This window comes from Triticum aestivum, chromosome 2A (assembly GCF_018294505.1).
Source record: "Triticum aestivum cultivar Chinese Spring chromosome 2A, IWGSC CS RefSeq v2.1, whole genome shotgun sequence".
NCBI classification, from domain to species: domain Eukaryota; kingdom Viridiplantae; phylum Streptophyta; class Magnoliopsida; order Poales; family Poaceae; genus Triticum; species Triticum aestivum.
Genome location: NC_057797.1, coordinates 352,608,639 through 352,626,481, shown reverse-complemented (window position 1 = coordinate 352,626,481; position 17,843 = coordinate 352,608,639).

Genomic DNA, 17,843 nt, shown 5'->3' with positions numbered 1-17,843 from the left:
ACATATGCCGGGCCCTCTCTCTCTCTTCTCCCCCTCGCAGTCTCGCCACAGCCCACCTAGTCCATCCTCCTTCCCCTCTTTGCTTCCGGAGTTGTCCGATGCGACCGCACGGTCCGAAACCCCCTCTGCACAGTGCATCGAACCCCTCACGTGCGTGTCCGAAATTGTCCCGAACCCGACCCGGGCAATCGTCACCGTTGGATCCGGATCATCCCCAAACATCTACAAAACGTCTCCGTTTTGTTAATTGGACTTCCTAACATATTTTTCTTGACCGTCTGATTAAGATCGGAGGGATCAAATGCCCCTAAACTTAGCCCTTTTGCTATATATAGATCTACCAATAGCCTATTTTGGGAAAACCCTAGAAATAAGGAGGCTTGTCCCATCAGTCCAATTCAGCCGCCGCCACATTCCAAATCCCCCTCGAAACCTCCCCCTGCCGGATCCAACCAACCAGTGCTCCTCCTTGGATCCCGCAGCGCACCCACCAACCAAAGCTTCTCCCGATCCTCTCTGTCCCATCCACCCCATCGATCGACTTGTCCTTCTCCTTGCCTCTCCCTCAACCGGACGTCACCGCCGGCGACGAGCACTCCTAGGCCGGCCTTGTCTCCCTTCTCCTCGATCGTCTCTTTCCATTTCTCCTTCCCCATGCTCACCTGCTCTTCCGTCGTCGTCTGCCTGCAGGGAACGAGGAGGACGTCATCCGACTCCATGGACGGCCTCGAGCTCGTCCCCATCGCCAGCCTCCTCTCCTGGAATCTCCAGCCTCATCCCGCCTCCGTCTCCCTGGTTATGCGAGAGCTCAAGGACGAGGACGAGCCCCTTGCCTCGTCTTGATCCTGTGGATCCGAATGCCCAACGCCGCTCGTCGTCGTCCGCCAGGATTCTGCGCCCCGCCGAGTTCCCTGCCGCGCCGCTGGAGCTCCATTCCCGTGCCCAGACTCGCCGGAGCCCTCGCCGGTCTTCGCGCCATCGCCAGCCTCCCCTGCATCCTGCATCGAGCAGGAGAGGAACGCACGCAGCCAGCGCCTCCGCTCGCCTGCATTGACCGGAGTGCTGCGATGGCCTGCCTCTTTGCCTTGATCCGGCCCAACTCCCCCCAAGCCCACCAGCGCCAGATCGAACCAAGGCCCAGCTGCGCCCCAGCGTGCCTCCTCTTCACCGATTTGGGCCAGACCCACTAGGTGAGGCCACACCCCAGCGCCCCACCTTTTAATTTTTTTCTGTTGGGCTTGTCTCAGTTTCGGCCCATATAGTGTTTTTCCCTGTCTGCGAAATTTACCTATTATCCAGAGTTTGCCTGTTTTATAGAAAGCCCCCTAATCTTCATGCATTTAATAACTCCACAATCGTGCATCGGATCTAAATAAATTATATATGAAACTTGCTTAGAATTTCATCTAGTTTCATAATATGCAACTTTCATCTATGTTTAAAATGTTTAAAATGTTGTTTGATTAAATTTGCTAGACAAAATGATTTATTTCATAGCTAAATAACCGTAGCTCGGATTTTAATAAACTTTATATGTAATTGGGGTAGAAAAATGTCTAGTTTAACATGGTGGCTTCATTTTGCATGCTTAACAACTCTAAAATTATGTTTAGGGTAGAACAGTACCTAACCTAATATATGCACATGAGGAGTTTCCGGATTTGTAGTTTGTTGTTCCCGGCCTCATTTAAACTTGACTAGATGGTATAGTTTTGTTTTGCTTCACCTCTTGCCATGCTTAACAACATTTAATATTGTTGAGTACCTAACCGGGAGAGAACTAAATAATTGACGTGGTGTTTCGTCAATATGCAACTCGTTGCATATTAAGCTCCACTTAATTTGTAGTGTTGTTTGTTGCACTTTGCCATGCCATGCCCTCTTTAAACCGGACATGCATCATACTTGTTTGCGCATCATGCCATGTCTATGTGGTGGTTGTTTACTAGGTTGTTTGCTGTTTTCCGGTGTTTCTTCTTCGGGTTGGTTCCGATAACGTTGCGTTTGTGAGGACCCGTTCGTCTACGTCCGTTTTTCTTTTTCTTGGACTCGTTCTTCTTCCTTGCGGGATTTCAGGCAAGATGATCATACCCTCGAAATCACTACTATCTTTGCTTTGCTAGATGCTCGCTCTTTTGCTATGCCTATGCTGTGATACCTACCACTTGCTTATCATGCCTCCCGTATTGTTGAACCAAGCCTCTAACCCACCTTGTCCTAGCAAAACGTTGTTTGGCTATGTTACCGCTTTGCTCAGCCCCTCTTATAGCGTTGTTAGTTGCAGGTGAAGATTGAAGTTTGTTCCTTGTTGGAACATGGAGATGTTGTTCCTTGTTGGAACATGTTTACTTGTTGGGATATCACATTATATCTTATTTAATTAATGCATCTATATACATGGTAATGGGTGGAAGGCTCGGCCTTATGCCTGGTGTTTTATTCCACTCTTGCCGCCCTAGTTTCCGTCATATCAGTGTTATGTTCCCGAATTTTGCGTTCCTTACGCGGTTGGTTAATAATGGGAACCCCTTGACAATTCGCTTAAGTAAAGCTCTTCCAGCAATGCCCAACATTGGTTTTACCATTTGCCACCTAGCCTTTTCCTTTCCCTTGGGAGTCGCGCTCCTGAGGGTCATCATTATTTTACCCCCCCCCCCCCGGGCCAGTGCTCCTCTGACTGTTGGTCCAACTGAGTGATGTCCGGGGCTACCAGGGGCAACTCTGGGCTGGCCTAGCCGACGTCTGGCTCATCTGAGTGTGCCCTGCGAAAGAGATATGTGCAGCTCCTATCGGGATTTGTCGGCACATTCGGGCGGTGTTGCTGGTTTAGTTTTACCCTGTCGAAATGTCTTGTAGAACCGGGATACTGAGTCTGATTGGAACGTCTCGGGAGGAGGTCTATTCCTTCATTGACTGTGAGAGCTTGTGATGGGCTAAGTTGGGACACCCCTGCAGGGATTTGAACTTTTGAAAGTCGTGCCCGCGGTTATGGGCAGATGGGAATTTGTTAATGTCTGGTTGTAGATAACTTGAACCTTGATTTAATTAAAATGAGTCAACTGCGTGTGTAACCATGATGGTCTCTTTCCGGCGGCGTCCGGGAAGTGAACATGGTGTTGGAGTTATGCTTCACGTAGGTTCTTTTAGGATCACTTCTTGATCATACTTTCACGACCGTGCTTTGCCTTCTCTTCTCGCTCTTATTTGCGTATGTTAGCCACCATATATGCTAGTCGCTTGCTACTGCTCCACCTCATACCTTTACCTTACCTATAAGCTTAAATAGTCTTGATCGCGAGGGTGCGAGATTGCTGAGTCCCCGTGGCTCACAGATACTTCCAAAACCAGCTTGCAGGTGCTGATGAGTCCGTGCAGATGACACAACCCAGCTCAGGAGGAGCTCGATGAAGATCTGTCCTTTGTGTTGTTTTCGTTCTAGTTGATCAGAAGTGGAGCCCAGTTGGGGTTGATCGGGGGCCTTGTCGCATTTGGGGTTCTTCTTTTATTGTGGTTCCGTAGTCGGACCTTGATTGTATTTGGATGTTGTAATGCTTTATTCATGTAATTGTGTGAAGTGGCGATTGTAAGCTAACTATGTATCTTTTTCTCCTATTGTATTACTTGGGATGTGTGAAGATTACCTCACTTGCGACACTGCTTTCAATGCGGTTATGCCTCTAAGTCGTGCTTCAACACGTGGGAGATATAGCCGCATCGAGGGCATTACACGGGGCGAGGTGGAGGCTGCCGATTGGGTGGTGCTGAAAACGAAGGAGGAAGTGGTGGCTGGCAGTGGATCAGGGAAGATCCCGATGATGGAGAAGATAGTGGCGGCGCCGAGAGGACAAGAGGGCTAGGATCTAGGGTTTGACCCGATTTGGAATGAGATAGCTTATATATAGGGAAAGGGGATGGTTTGGAGCTCTCTGATTTAGATCGAACGACTCCGGGATAAATATGTTAGGGAGTCCAAATAAGAAATTGATGATATTTTAGGGATGTTTGGAGATGATCCGGACCCATCGGTAATGATTGCCTGGGTCGGGTTCGGAGAAGTTTTCGGACGCGCGGGAGGGGTCGATGCACTGTGCAGAGAGACTTCGGTTTAGGCAAGAGAGAAAACGAAGAACAAGGTTGCAAGTGTGGTTGGACTTGAAACGGCCAATGATGACAAGGGAGAGACGCGACAACTACCGACAGATGCAAGTTTACGAAAACATGCGGATGCAATGCGCATGATGGCATGATGAAATTCAACAAAAAAATAATTAACATAACTGACACGCAAAACATGGAAGGAAACTAGAGCGTCGGTCTCGGGTCGTTACAACTCTCCTCCACTTACAAGAGATCTCGCCCCGAGATCTAGGGATGGCACCGGAGAAAAGCGGAAGAGGAAGAGGTAAAACAAAGTTGCTTCATTGACAAACGAATGAAACCACGAACCTTGAGAGGTTGAACAAATTGAAAGAATGAATACAATGGAGATGAATAAGATTGCAAACAGTCTATTGTACAAGAGGAACGAACAAGAGGAACAAGGAATATGACGAGAACAAAGAGGCTGAAGGGATAAGATAGGCTTTGAAACCATTCTGGTTAAATCGAGATGGACATATAATAAGAACGAAAGAATTCGAACAACACTCTGGTTGACAAGAGAGGGAAGACTTGATAAGATGAAAGGAACTTGAAAAGAGTACACAACAATCCGGTTAACTGGATAAGGATGGAAAAGATCATGATCTTGGCAGAACGAGTGTTGGGTCGAAGAGAGCAACATCACAATGCCTCCAGAATGAAAGAATAGAAGTTGGACCATTGGACAGAAAAGAATTGAGAATAAAATGACATCTTCTACCACATTTGAATTTGAAAAGCATCCTTACAAAGAAGGATTGAACGGAGTTGTTGGAAAATCAACAACGAAAAGAATAAGCTTGTTGTGGGATTATGGAAAACATGTCAGAATTATGAGGTGACAACCTGCCACTCATGGGAAAAAATATTTGATTGAGAGCTAGAAAAGATAGAACGCTTTTTCCACCGAGGTGATAAGGAGAAAACTTGGATCATAGATAATCACCACAAAGAGCAACATTCCTTAGGGAAGGCTGTAGGTGAAATATCACCCAAGATAACTCCAACAATGAGATTGATGGATTTAAAATATCTCACCCTTGCTAATTTTTGAATCATGAAACACGAACGGAAATTGTCAAGAATGACATATCACCATCTCAAAAGGTAAGGTAGAAAGAATTTCACTTCGGATGCAAGATGAAGAATGCTTGAACTCCTCAAAACAAAACATGTGTTGACCACCATATTTATTTTATAGTATAGCTTGGCGGATCTTACCTTCGAGAGAACTCTTGACAAACAATTAAAGATTGAAAGGAATCCTTGACGAACCACCATGTTGAGCCTTCGTGAGAACTTCAGTAATAAAAGAATGATCAAATAAAAGGAAAGTTGAAAAGAACTCCGGTAGAAGCCTGGCAATGATTCAGATGGAGCTTCATGATGATATAATGAGAAAACTTGGAACTCTGGAAAAAGGAACAGATGAAACACTAGAACCAAGAATTTATTCATCATGACCAATCTCTAGAACAAAAGGATTAAATCACCTTGATGAAATAAGAATAAGAATTATGTCATGCTTATCCTCATCAATTTTAATTGATGACAAGCAACGAATTTGGCATACTCCTTATTCTCATTGAAAAAGGATTGAGGAGAGATATAGCGCAAACTTGGGAAGGTCTTCAATGAACCACCGGTAGGATTTCTGAAAGAACGAATTGATTGGTGCGAAAACAAAGGAAGAGGAATCTTGAACGAACCGCCTTAAGAATTGAAAATGATTGAACAAAAGAGAACGAATCACCGGTAAGAATTAGAAAACAAATGCAAATACTTGAGTGAATTTGATACAAGAGAACGAATAGATCATGAACTGATCACTACTAGGAAAAGGCCTACTAGTGGCGCACCAGTTTTGCCTACTAATGGCGCACTACTGGTGCGCCACTAGTACCACGCCACTAGTATTTTTTTTACTAATGGCGCACCACTGGTGCGCCATTAGTATACCAGATACTAATGGTGCACCTGTAGTGCGCCATTAGTATGCCTAGAGGTGCGCCATTACTATCTGACTTAGTAGGCGCACCACATAGAAGTGCGCCATTAGTAATAATTTTTTTCAAAAAAAATAATAACTTTTTTTTCAAAAAAATTTAATTTTCAAAATAATTTTTTTATTTTTTTTCTTAATCTCGGGTAACTATGGCTTAATCTCGAGTCAATATGCTTAATCTCAGGTCAAATTGCACTCCGTGGTCAAACTTTCCGAAAGGTCACCCATCCTCACACTACTCAAGCCCAAGCATGCTTAACTTCAGAGTTCTATCCAACCCCAGCACCAGCTCACTTCACAGGCACTTGTTGATATTTCTAGCATATCAATCCTATTAAACCTTGTTGATGTTTAGGACTTTGTTCATGTTCATGAGTGTGATGAAATTTTGAAAAAATATTTCAAACTTCCGTTCATATTACGTATCATATTTTGAAAAAAAAATCCCGAAAAAAAAATCGAAACTAACTTTTTTTTTCTATTACTAGTGGCGCACCTAGCATACGGTGCGCCACTAGTAAGTTTGAATTTTTTTGAATTTTTTTGCCTCCAGATCTTAAAAGCCCCGTAACTTTTTTTCTGTTAGGTTTTTGAGGATTTTGAATATGTTTAACAGGGTTCCCTTGATTAAATTCGGATGTAACTTTTTGAGTAGATGATTTTTCATATAGAAAACTTTTTAATCCGAGTTCATATGCAAAAGTTATGCCCATTTTACAAATTCCAGAGAGATTTTGCAAATAAAGTCGAATTTCATATTTGTAAATTTTCCCAACAACTAGACAACATATCACATGGGAAACTTATTTTCATTTTTTTTTGACATTTTCATCATTTTCTTTTATTTTTTTTAAAACTGAAAAGGCGGTCCACATGGGGGGGTGGGTGCATGCGAGGAAATTTTTGGGCCAAGTTAGTAATGGCGCACTGTGGGAGTTGTGCGCCATTACTAGTTGAACTAGTAATGGCGCACCACTCCCACGGTGCGCCATTACTAGTTTTCAAAAAATATAAAAAAATTTGAAAAAAAAATTACTAGTGGCGCACCGTGGATGTGGTGCGTCATTACTAGTTTAACTAGTAATGGCGCACACTCCCACGGTGCGCCATTACTAGTTTTGAAAAAAAATTGAATAAAAATTACTAGTGGCGCACCGTGGATGTGGTGCGCCATTACTAGTTTAACTAGTAATGGCGCACCACTCCCACGGTGCGCCATTACTAGTTTAACTAGTAATGGCGCACCACTCCCACGGTGTGCCATTACTAGTTTTGAAAAAAATAAAAAAAATCTTGTTACTAATGGCGCACCGTGGATGTGGTGCGCCATTAGTATTTGGACAGTAATGGCGCACCAACACATGGTGCGCCATTAATATATAGTAGTGGCGCACCACATGTCTGGTGCGCCATTAGTGTCAATTTCATCTATAGCCCTTTTCCTAGTAGTGGATTATGTGATATTTGAACAATGCACCAGTAGATTTGGAGAACAATAGCTGAAAGCTGAGAATGAAGAATTATGAAATGATGGCATTCGGAGAAATAAAATGGAAACAACTCATGAAATGCTTCGGATGGGTATGAAAAGAATTTCTCACAATCAAAAATAATTATGAGGATGGCATGGAGGGAGCATGAATCTTCAAGAGAATGGACAAGATTTAAGAGAAACTCTTCTTCAGTCTTTAAAACTGAGAATGGCGAGGAGAAACACCACCAAATAGTTGAGACACTCCGGATGAATGAAAAGATAAAATGTTGAGCCAAAGATAAAGATAATTTAAAAGCGGTCTTGGAGAAGGCATAAGACTAATGGAGATCCATTCTTACGTCAAACTTTGAAAAGAATTTGAGAATAGCTCCGGAAAAATTAGAAGAGTTGATGTAGGGTGGAACCCTATACGGCCGATCTTTCATGAAAGGAGCGGATCCCAACTAAGAACACGAAGAACACGGGGAAGAACGGAGAGAAATCACAAGGAGAAACACTCAAGAACAAGTCCAATCACACATCCACTAGACAATCAAACACACAAGATCCACAAGGTACATGAACTACAAAGGGAAAGATACAAGGTAAGGTTCATCTCCATGAGGAGGTATTGATGGTAGAGTTCATACCAAATCCAAAGGAGATAGGGGCTTGAATCCTAGAAGGATCTTCCCACAAGGGGGTCTTGAATCCAAGGTGGATCTTCTCCGAAGAGGGGTCGCGGTCTCTCTCCTAGAGTAGATCCGTAATGGATGAGCAAATCTCTATCTCTGATGAGCTACTACTTTGCTAACCCTAAAAAATAGGTGGAGGGGAAGTATATATAGTCTAAGGGGCGAAGAGGTACATGGGCCTCGGCCCAGAAGCACTACACGCAGGCAGGGAGGGCCGGATGTCCGAGCATCGGGCCGGATGTCCGGGGCTTCACGGGGAGCCGGATGTCCGGGTTGGCAGGCCGGATGTCCGGGCTGACGGAGCTGGTCATAGTGCTCTCTGGAATGGCTTGTCCGGATTTCAGGGGGCGAGGCCGGATGTCCGGGTGTTGGCGAGGCGCCGGACGTCCGGGGCTGATGCTGGATGTCCGGGGCCTGTAGCACTTCAGCTGCAGGACTGATGTTGTTGTTGACATCTTCAGGGGCCGGATGTCCGGGTCCTGGGAGCTGTCTCCGTCTTCTTCCGTCGTTGCTTCCATGCTTCCCTCGCGGATGGTGTAGTTGTCCCTTGGCGCTTGCACTCCTCCTCCTCGTCCGTAGTGTTCCGACAATACCTATGCATGCACACGAGAGGGGTGTCAAGTAGTATACCATCCTCGAAGGGGCCAAATGAGCACGTGTAAAGGAGATGATTCACCTGTGGGTATGTCAAGTAGATGCCGCAGGTGTCACTCACCAAATGGACTCTTGACATGGTGATGTCCATAGGATGCTCCGCATCATCTCCCCTCCCTTGGGAAAGATCCGACCTTGGATCGAAAACCAAATCACCATGGGAAAGAGATGGCTTCGCCATGTAGAAGTGGACGTTCACCAAGTACTTGTCATCTTGAAGCTCGAAATGGGCACTCTCCAATGTCGCACCGTATTGTGATTCCTTCAAAAGGAATAAGGACAACAAACACTTGGAAAAACAAATGTGGTTAGCATTAGTGCAAAACCAAGCATTGAAGAGGTGAGTCACCAAACAAGTGTCGTCATCATGCAAAGCATATGGTGTGCCAAAGGATTGTGACATGGCATGTAAGCATATCAATCGAGCACAAGCAAAGATATCATGGGGACAAGCATGTAAATGTGAGGCAGTGATGCAAATATGTGTAACAAGTGAATAAGCATCTACCTGAAAGTCATAGCAAGCATGCGCAAAGCACTCAATGAAAGGTCTATGGTAGGCATAAGAATCATTCAAAACACCAAATAAAATGAAGTGTCTAAACACATGGGTCAAGTGCAAGACAATCCAAGCATAATGTGCATGGGGTGTAGTGAATATGGTGTGGCACTCAACACAATGGAAAGAGCAATTGTTCATCATGTGTGAGGCAATCAAGGCAAGCATGTAGCAAGCAATGGGACATGGCATATGTGAAGTGATGACATTGTTGCAACCAAACATATGAGAGGAGCAAGTAATCCAAGAATTGGATGCAACACACAAGGCATATATATCATGATGCATGGAATGGTGAAAGTGACAAGTCGAAGCAAGATCTCTAACATGCGAGCAATCAAGTGGTCCAGTATGAACAAGAAGTCTCATGGTGCAAGCAACACAAGTAGTATGATCCGCAATATCCATCCTCAAGAAAGATGTCACCTTGAAGGCGTGTCCTTGTGCATTCTTCACAATGCCGAAGTGGTAGGAAAGGAGTTGTAGAAGCGAGTCATAGTCGAATGTATGAGGCTCGCTCTCAAGAGCTCGAATGGTCAACTCACGTGAAGTGGAAGTCGACACAAAGTCCAAGTATCCTACACATGCACAAAAGAAAGCAAAGAATGTATGCGCATGGTAGATAAACACATCATCCATGATGATGGTTCTCTTCTCTTGCACATTACCATTAGAAGCACAAGTGCATGAAGAATATGATGCAACAATGGCTATATCGATGGCACGAGGTATATGGTGCAAAGAAGGAAGGCAAGCATGCTTCAGAAGAAATATGTCAAAATCTCCAAATATATGTGAAAATGCTATGGGGGTAATCTCATGAGCAAGAGTAGAATCATTGTTGCACTCAATACATGGCAAATCGTCTAACATGAGAGTGGCAACACATGGAGATATATGACAAGATGCAATAACAATCATGTGCAAAGCATGTAAATGGTTGTCATCAACCGCATGAAGTGAGCAAGTATGAATCATTGGTGATGCAACATAAGCAAGCATAGTAATCAAGGCATGTAAACTAGTGGAGCGAAGATGCAGCACACTAGAGGAAATCATGGCAATCATGTCATGTGAGCAAATAATAGGCCAAGGCAATGCACATGACATATCGCAAGCACGAGCACAAAGCAAGATCATAATATCACCATAGGAATGGGTCATAGATGGAACATGGCAAAAACAAGTAATATCTCCACCAAGCTTGCAAATACACATACAAGTATGAGAATCAATCATCATGTGTAATGCAAAGCATGGGTCACAAATGCATGCCAAAGGGATAGGAATGAACATATCATGCAAAGTGAACATGGCAAGATGGGCATATAATATGTAATGGACAATAACCCATAGCCAAGTGAGGGCCATATAGAAGTATTTGCGCGAAGAGAGCAGTGGGAAAGGCAATCCATGGGATCCCAAGTCATCATTGCTCTCTAGAGCTCATTTTGTCAACTCGTGGGATTGCGAGGTTGACAAGTATTCATGGGTACCTACACAAAAGAAACACAAACGAAAGAAATTGTGTGTGTGGTAAATGTACACATCATCCATCATGATGTGTATGTGCACGTGAGAGTTAGCACAATATAAGCATCGATCAAATAAATTTGATGCATGGTATAAGAACATGTCATCCATCATGAAAGAATAGTTATTGTGTATAACACGATGGGGACACAAATTGAACGTGCAAGTATGTGGCCCTGTTAGCATGGTTATTCATGGGAACATATGGTGCACACAAGTATTGGGATCATGCAATGAATGGGATGAATTAAAATCTCCTAAAATGTATGAGGAAACTATGGGGTTCTCCTCATGAGCAATATTGGAAACATCATATGGAGAAAATGGACAACATCCAAAACAATGCATATCCGAAGCTAGGTGGTCATGGTATGGCATATGAGATAAATGATGCAAAGGGAGCATATCAATATCATCATAAGAAAAACAAATGCCAATAACCATGGGCTTGTCATGATAGGAGCAAGGGTGCTCCGATCTTTCGATGAGATGATAACTATCGATTTGGTGGAGACTACTTTGACGATCCGACTACAAACATGCACGACATTGCGCCTTAGCATGTCACAGCCCTAGGTTAGCCTTTGCTTGCCCTTGCATGATCATCATGTCTTCATGTTTAAATTCAAATGAAAGTTGAATTGGGGAATTTTCAAAGCCTCAGAATCCTTTTAAAAATGATCAAGATAAAATTGCTTCAAATAAGTCCAAGAAAATGTTCTTGTTATCCTCTTGAAATATTGGCAAGAGGTAAAATCCAAACCAATATTTTTGGTGCCTCAGAAACATTTATTTTGGGCATTTGAATTAAATCAATAACTATTTGAATTGGATTTATATCTACTATTAAATAAATATAGGTCCAATAATTCTGAAATATTTTATGGAGTTTTGGTTTAATTCTTTTAGCTTCTAAAAATATTACGAGAAGCAACAAAATTGAATTGGTTTCAAAACCAAATTCAAAACAAACCTGCAAAATAGAAAACAGAATAGAATTAGAAAAAAACAGAGAGAGAGAGGAAAAATCCCACCTGGCCTTACTTGCCAGCCCACCTACAGCCCACCTGGCGGCCAACTAGGCCAACCCAGCCCACCAGGGGCAGAGCCGTCTTCCACCTCGCGCCAGTCGGACGCCGAGCGTGTGCCCGACGCGCGCGCGCCCATAGGTCGCCACCTCCTTCTTGCCGTCGACCGCCTAGAGATGGCCCCGAGCGCCACGCACTCCCCCTCGACTGCCTGCACCTCTCCTCTCTCCCCCTCGAGCACTCTCCCCCTCCTCTGCTCTCTCTCGCAGCACCATCGAGCGGAGCTCGCCGCCGTGCTCGCTGCCACCACGCCCACAGCCATCCCCGAACCTCTCCGACACAACCCCGAGCTCCGAAACGATGTTGTAGTCCTCCCCGACGAGCCACACGATGCCGGACGCCTTGGAGCGCACTCACCGACACCATCTTCGTCCTCTGCACCGAGAGCTGCCGTCGACCGATTCGTCGTCACCAAGCCGTCCCCGAGCACGCTGGGATCACCGACGACCTCGCCGTGAGCTCCTCTACCGAACCCCCCTTCCCCGTGCTCAATAACCTAGCGTAGCCCCCATCTCTGTCGATGTCGAGACCTCGCCGGCGCTGGTCATGTCGCCGCCGTCGTTTTAGCTCGCCTCCGTCCAAGATGAGCACGTCACCGCGCTCAGGAAGCGACCAGGAGCCTAACACACACGCTAACTTGCCCTCCCGTGCCCCACAACGCCAACCCCACACTCACCCGAACTCCGTCGCCACCGTGAGCTCACTTCCGGTGAGCTCCGACGACCCCGCAACCTCGCACCTGCTCCGTTGGATGCGCGGGCGCACGGGCTACCTCCTGGTGCCTTTCTCCGCCGCTCCCGTGGCCTCCCGGTGTGTTTCTGTTGTGGCCAGAGGTCACCGGTGACTAACTCCGGCGGGCTGACATGTCCGACTTAATTAGCCACTAACCACCCTGTTCAGTTTAACACTAGACACTGACATGTGGGCCCTGCCACTGACAGAATTAGTTTAGGATTAATCTAATATCAAATAACCATGTTTAACCTCCCGTGTCACTAATGTGTGGGTTCCAGCCGTCAGGTTTGACCTCGCTGGCGCCGTTGACCTGCTGACGTCACTTTGACGTCAGGCTGACGCAATAAACCAGTTCTGGATTATTTCTATTTCAGAAATGATTTAGAAATTCTAGAAAATAGTATAAACTTCAAAAAATCATAGAAATTAATCTATAACTCCAAATGAAATAATTTATATATGAAAAATGATCAAAAAAATCCAATCTATCCATTTGTACTGGTTTCATGCATGTTAGAGCAACTTAACATTGCTGTTTAGATACATCTAGATAATTCACTCATATGAGTTCATATTTTGAGTTTGCATTTGAATCTTTGATTCAAATGAACTCAAAACACCCTGTTTATAGCTGCATTAGCCAAAACACACTCATCTTGCCATGTCACATTATGCATCATATTGTTGCATTACATTGATGGTGTTTCCTCTTTGTTGCCGGTGATGTTCCCCCTCGGTAGACGTTGTTTCGATGTTGTGATCGTTGACACTGATGAAGACTCAATGCTATCTTCAGAAGTGCCAGGCAAGAAAAAAACCCTTGTTCATTTCGATACAATCCCACTCTCTCGCTCCTGCTCTCTTTTACTGCATTAGGACAACAACGATTCAACTGTTACATGCTGCGGTAGCTGAACCCCTTTCCTCTGCATGACCTGTCATTGCCACAGTAAATAGATGAAACCCACTAGCATGAGTAGGAGTTGTTCGAGCCCTGATGTGCCTACTCATTCATGTTTGTTTGTCATGCCTGCTACTGCTTAGAGTTGAGTCAGGTCTGATTCATCGGGGATGAATCGGAGGTGTGTAAACATGTCCTATTGTTGAGAGCTAAGTGTGTGAACACGATTTGGTAAAGGTAGCGGTGAGAGGCCATGTAGGAGTACATGGTGGGTTGTCTCATTGAAGCCGTCCTCAGGAACTGAGTTCTGTGTTTGTGATCCATGAAACAGTTACTACCACGCATTGAGCCCGAAACCAATGGACCCTCTCGGCTTCTTGATCACGCTTGTCCTCTGTCCAGGAGTTGCAACTAGTTTCTGGTGTTTATAGGATATGTGTTGGCGGTCCTGCGTAGCGCTGACCCTAGGGGTGGGCTATGATGTGGTAGATACACCGTGGCCGGGCATGCCGGGCGCCCGCTTGGTGTCTCAGAACCCTGTACACATCGTCCGGGGCCGTATGTGGAAACCTCGGCCGGACTCCTTGCGGATGGAACCTGGATAGGCGATAAACCTGGACTAGAGACTTGAGTGTTTAGGTAGGCCGTGGCCGACACCCTCATTGGGCTTCCGCTTGAAGGTTGCCGAGTACATGTCGTGTAAACGGCGGTAAGAGGTCAGAGCGTGTGTGAAGAAGTACACCCCTGCAGGGTTGACATCATCTATTCGAATAGTCGTGTCCGTGGTAATGGACTTATGGGTTGCCTATAACAGTTCATAGACAAGTGAAAGTGGATACTCTAAAACTCGCAAGATAAGTGTGACTGCTATGGATGGCCTTCTCGTAGGGAGAGGGGAGCGGATCCATAGTGGTGTATTGATATGGTGAATATGTGGACTCGTGTGCGCCACCTCAAAAGAGTTGCTTGCAGTCGTAGTTCAGGTTAGCCACTGAGTCTAAGCTGGCTTGCTGCAGTTGAACTCCACCACCCCCTTGTTGATACCGATGCATATGTAGTTAGCTCTGATGTAAGTCTTGCTGGGTATATTTGTACTCATGTTTGCCTATTTTATGTTTTTCAGAGAGACGTCGGTCTCGCTAGTAGTTTCGTGTGGACTTCGACGTTTAGCTTGATACCTCAGCTATGATCTTGTGCCCTCGGCAGGATCTGGTAGATAGTCAGGCTCCTTAGCCTTTTTCATTTGTAGATGTCTGTACTCAGACATGTTAAGCTTCCGCATGTGCTTGAATGGTATGCTATGATTGTTGGGTCATGAGACCCATGTTTGTAATATCTCGCTCCTCGGAGCCTATTGAATAAATACTTGAGTCGTAGAGTTATGTTGTGATGCCATGTTGTATTTACACATATCGAGCATATTGTGTGTATGATTGAAATTCTTGGTATGTGTGGGATCCGACAATCTAGTTGTTTATCCTTGGCAGCCTCTCTAATGTGGAAATGTAGTCTAGTGCTTCCATGAGCCATAGTAGTACGCTATAGCCCGGTTCACCGGGGTCCTGCTAGCCCAGCACTACTGCTTAGGACACTTGACTGGTTGGCATGTGTTTCACTTCGTTCCTGTGTCTGTCCCTTCGGGGGAATGTCACGCGGTGACATCCGGAGTCCAACCTAGCCTGCTACAGCCCGGGTTCCCGGAGTCCTGTTAGCCCGGTGCTACAGCCCGGATTCACACGCTGCTGACAGACATGCTCAATGTGGTTCATGTATGCCTGTCCCCATAGGTTAGTGTCGCTTGGGTTCACGACTAGCCATGTCGGCCCGGGTTCTCTGTCATATGGATGCTAGCGACACTATCATATACGTGAGCCAAAAGGCGCAAACAGTCCCGGGCCATGGTAAGGCGACACCCGTGGGAATACCATGCGTGAGGCCGCAAAGTGATATGGGGTGTTACCGGCTAGATCGATGTGACTTGGAATCGGGGTCCTGACAGTTTTGGTATCAGAGCTTGACTGCCTGTAGGATTACCAAGCCAAACTGGTCGAAGTTATGTCTAGAAATGCTTTAGTTATGTAGGGGAATTGATTGTGGAAGGGAACATAAGGCTCTTTTTACTTATTATACACTATGCCTTCTGATCTGAGTCACCCTCTTCTTTTCTGCGGGTGTTAAGAACTAGGCTTCTCTTCTATCTCTCAGGATGACGTGTTGCTAAAACGTAGTTGCCTAGGATTGTTGAGTTCAAGCCTCAGTTCAGTTCCTACTACTTCCATATGTCATAGCTGGCCTCAGAACTTTGATATTGTGATGTTGAGTGGTTATGCCACCATTTTGTAGGATGTCTCAAATCTTTTGAGCAATTACAACCGTTATGCTGTCCGAGTCATCCCAGGTCTCTAATTAGTCTATACATTTGCAAATCCCTTCTTTCTGTTTCCGATGTCCTTTTGGGCCAGATTAAGCACACTAACGGTCTGTTGAGGTACTCTACTACCTCGACATATATGTTGGAGCTATTATTATGACCCTAGGTGTTTTAGTGAGTCACCTAGTAATTTAGCAATGCTTTCGTATCCCCAGTGTGATGATTCTGGCCATCATTCTTGAAAGCATCCCGTGATGCCATGTAGTGGTAGGTATTCTATTCATGGGTTCTTGAACCCGAGATTCACCCCACTTACCTGATGTTGATATTGTTTGATAGTTCCTTTAGGATATTAGTAACCTTTGCGATAGTCCTCGAGGTCCATGGTACAACGTTCTTCCAATACCATGAACCCATATGGCAGGAGTTCTCTTGAACCAAAATATCACAATCAGAGTACTCTTGAGGAGTTCTCCATTCTATATTGTGACTCTGCCAGTTCAACATTTCTGCATGGGTTATCCGGAAGAAATAACATGCTAATCCATGCATCCATAAATAAGAAAATTATATGTTCCTTTGAGTTGTCCCTCTTTAGTTGTATTCTGACCCTCGTCCATCAATTGTTGGTCAAGAGTAGTTGTGCATTGGTGTTACCGATGCCTATTATTCATGTGATCCGTCAAGCCATTCTATTCCAGAATGACTAGGAGAAACAAATTCGAGTACCTCATCCATATCTAGAATTGGGTCAAAGTAGTTGTATTCCGCAGATCAAAGTGCCAATCCAGCTTTTGATTTGTTCTACCTTGGAGTTTTGCCTCCTTATGTTAGAATTGTCATGAGAATTGCACCACCTCCTATGAATTCTTGATGCAGTGATACTTCTTGCCATCATGCTTCATTCCTCGGTGTCGTGTTGTCGCAACCGGAATGCCGACAAAGGAATCATGGTGTGTGAAATCAATACTCCTAGCAACTAGTTGCTTGGTAGTAAATGGACAATATTCTCATTCTTAGCGTGTTGGTTATTGAATCATCATTCTAAGATAGATTGTGCTACCTAGTCCTTATTTCCAGTGCACTCTTCGATCAATGAGATAGGATTGTGGCAATCCATCACTCTCTTGGTTCCACCGTCTTGCCCTGAAAAGCAAGAATGTTCTCGAGTTTAGTAACATATCGGTGGTTCGTGATTTTTCGAATATCTTCTCAAAAGTATTACCAGGTTGTCACCTGACCGCTATGTTGAGTTCGTGATCAAATTAGTTTCTTATAAACCACCCCTTTCTCCAAGAATCTGTGTTGGATACCCCTGAGCTAGTTGGTTAAGCTAACAACAAAATGGAGAGTTGGAAGATAAAAGCTTGCCCAACTTAGTTCATTCCAAAGGGATATCTTTTGTGTGTGTGTGTGTGTGTGTTTAAGAAAGATGATATGTCCATCGATTGGTCCTCGTGATCAGTTGTTGGATCTATTGCCTTGTCAAAACTTTGACTTGAGTATGGACTATCGTCAAGTCAAATCAGAACCAACGATGTTCGTAATGTTGTCTTACTCGTGGTTGATCCCCGAGCATACACCATTACATCTTTGGGTCTGACCAATGCTATCACCGTGTTCACATGATGGTGGAAGTCCAGTGATATGGAAATTCCGATGAGTTGCTGTTGAGCCCAACAGCAGCA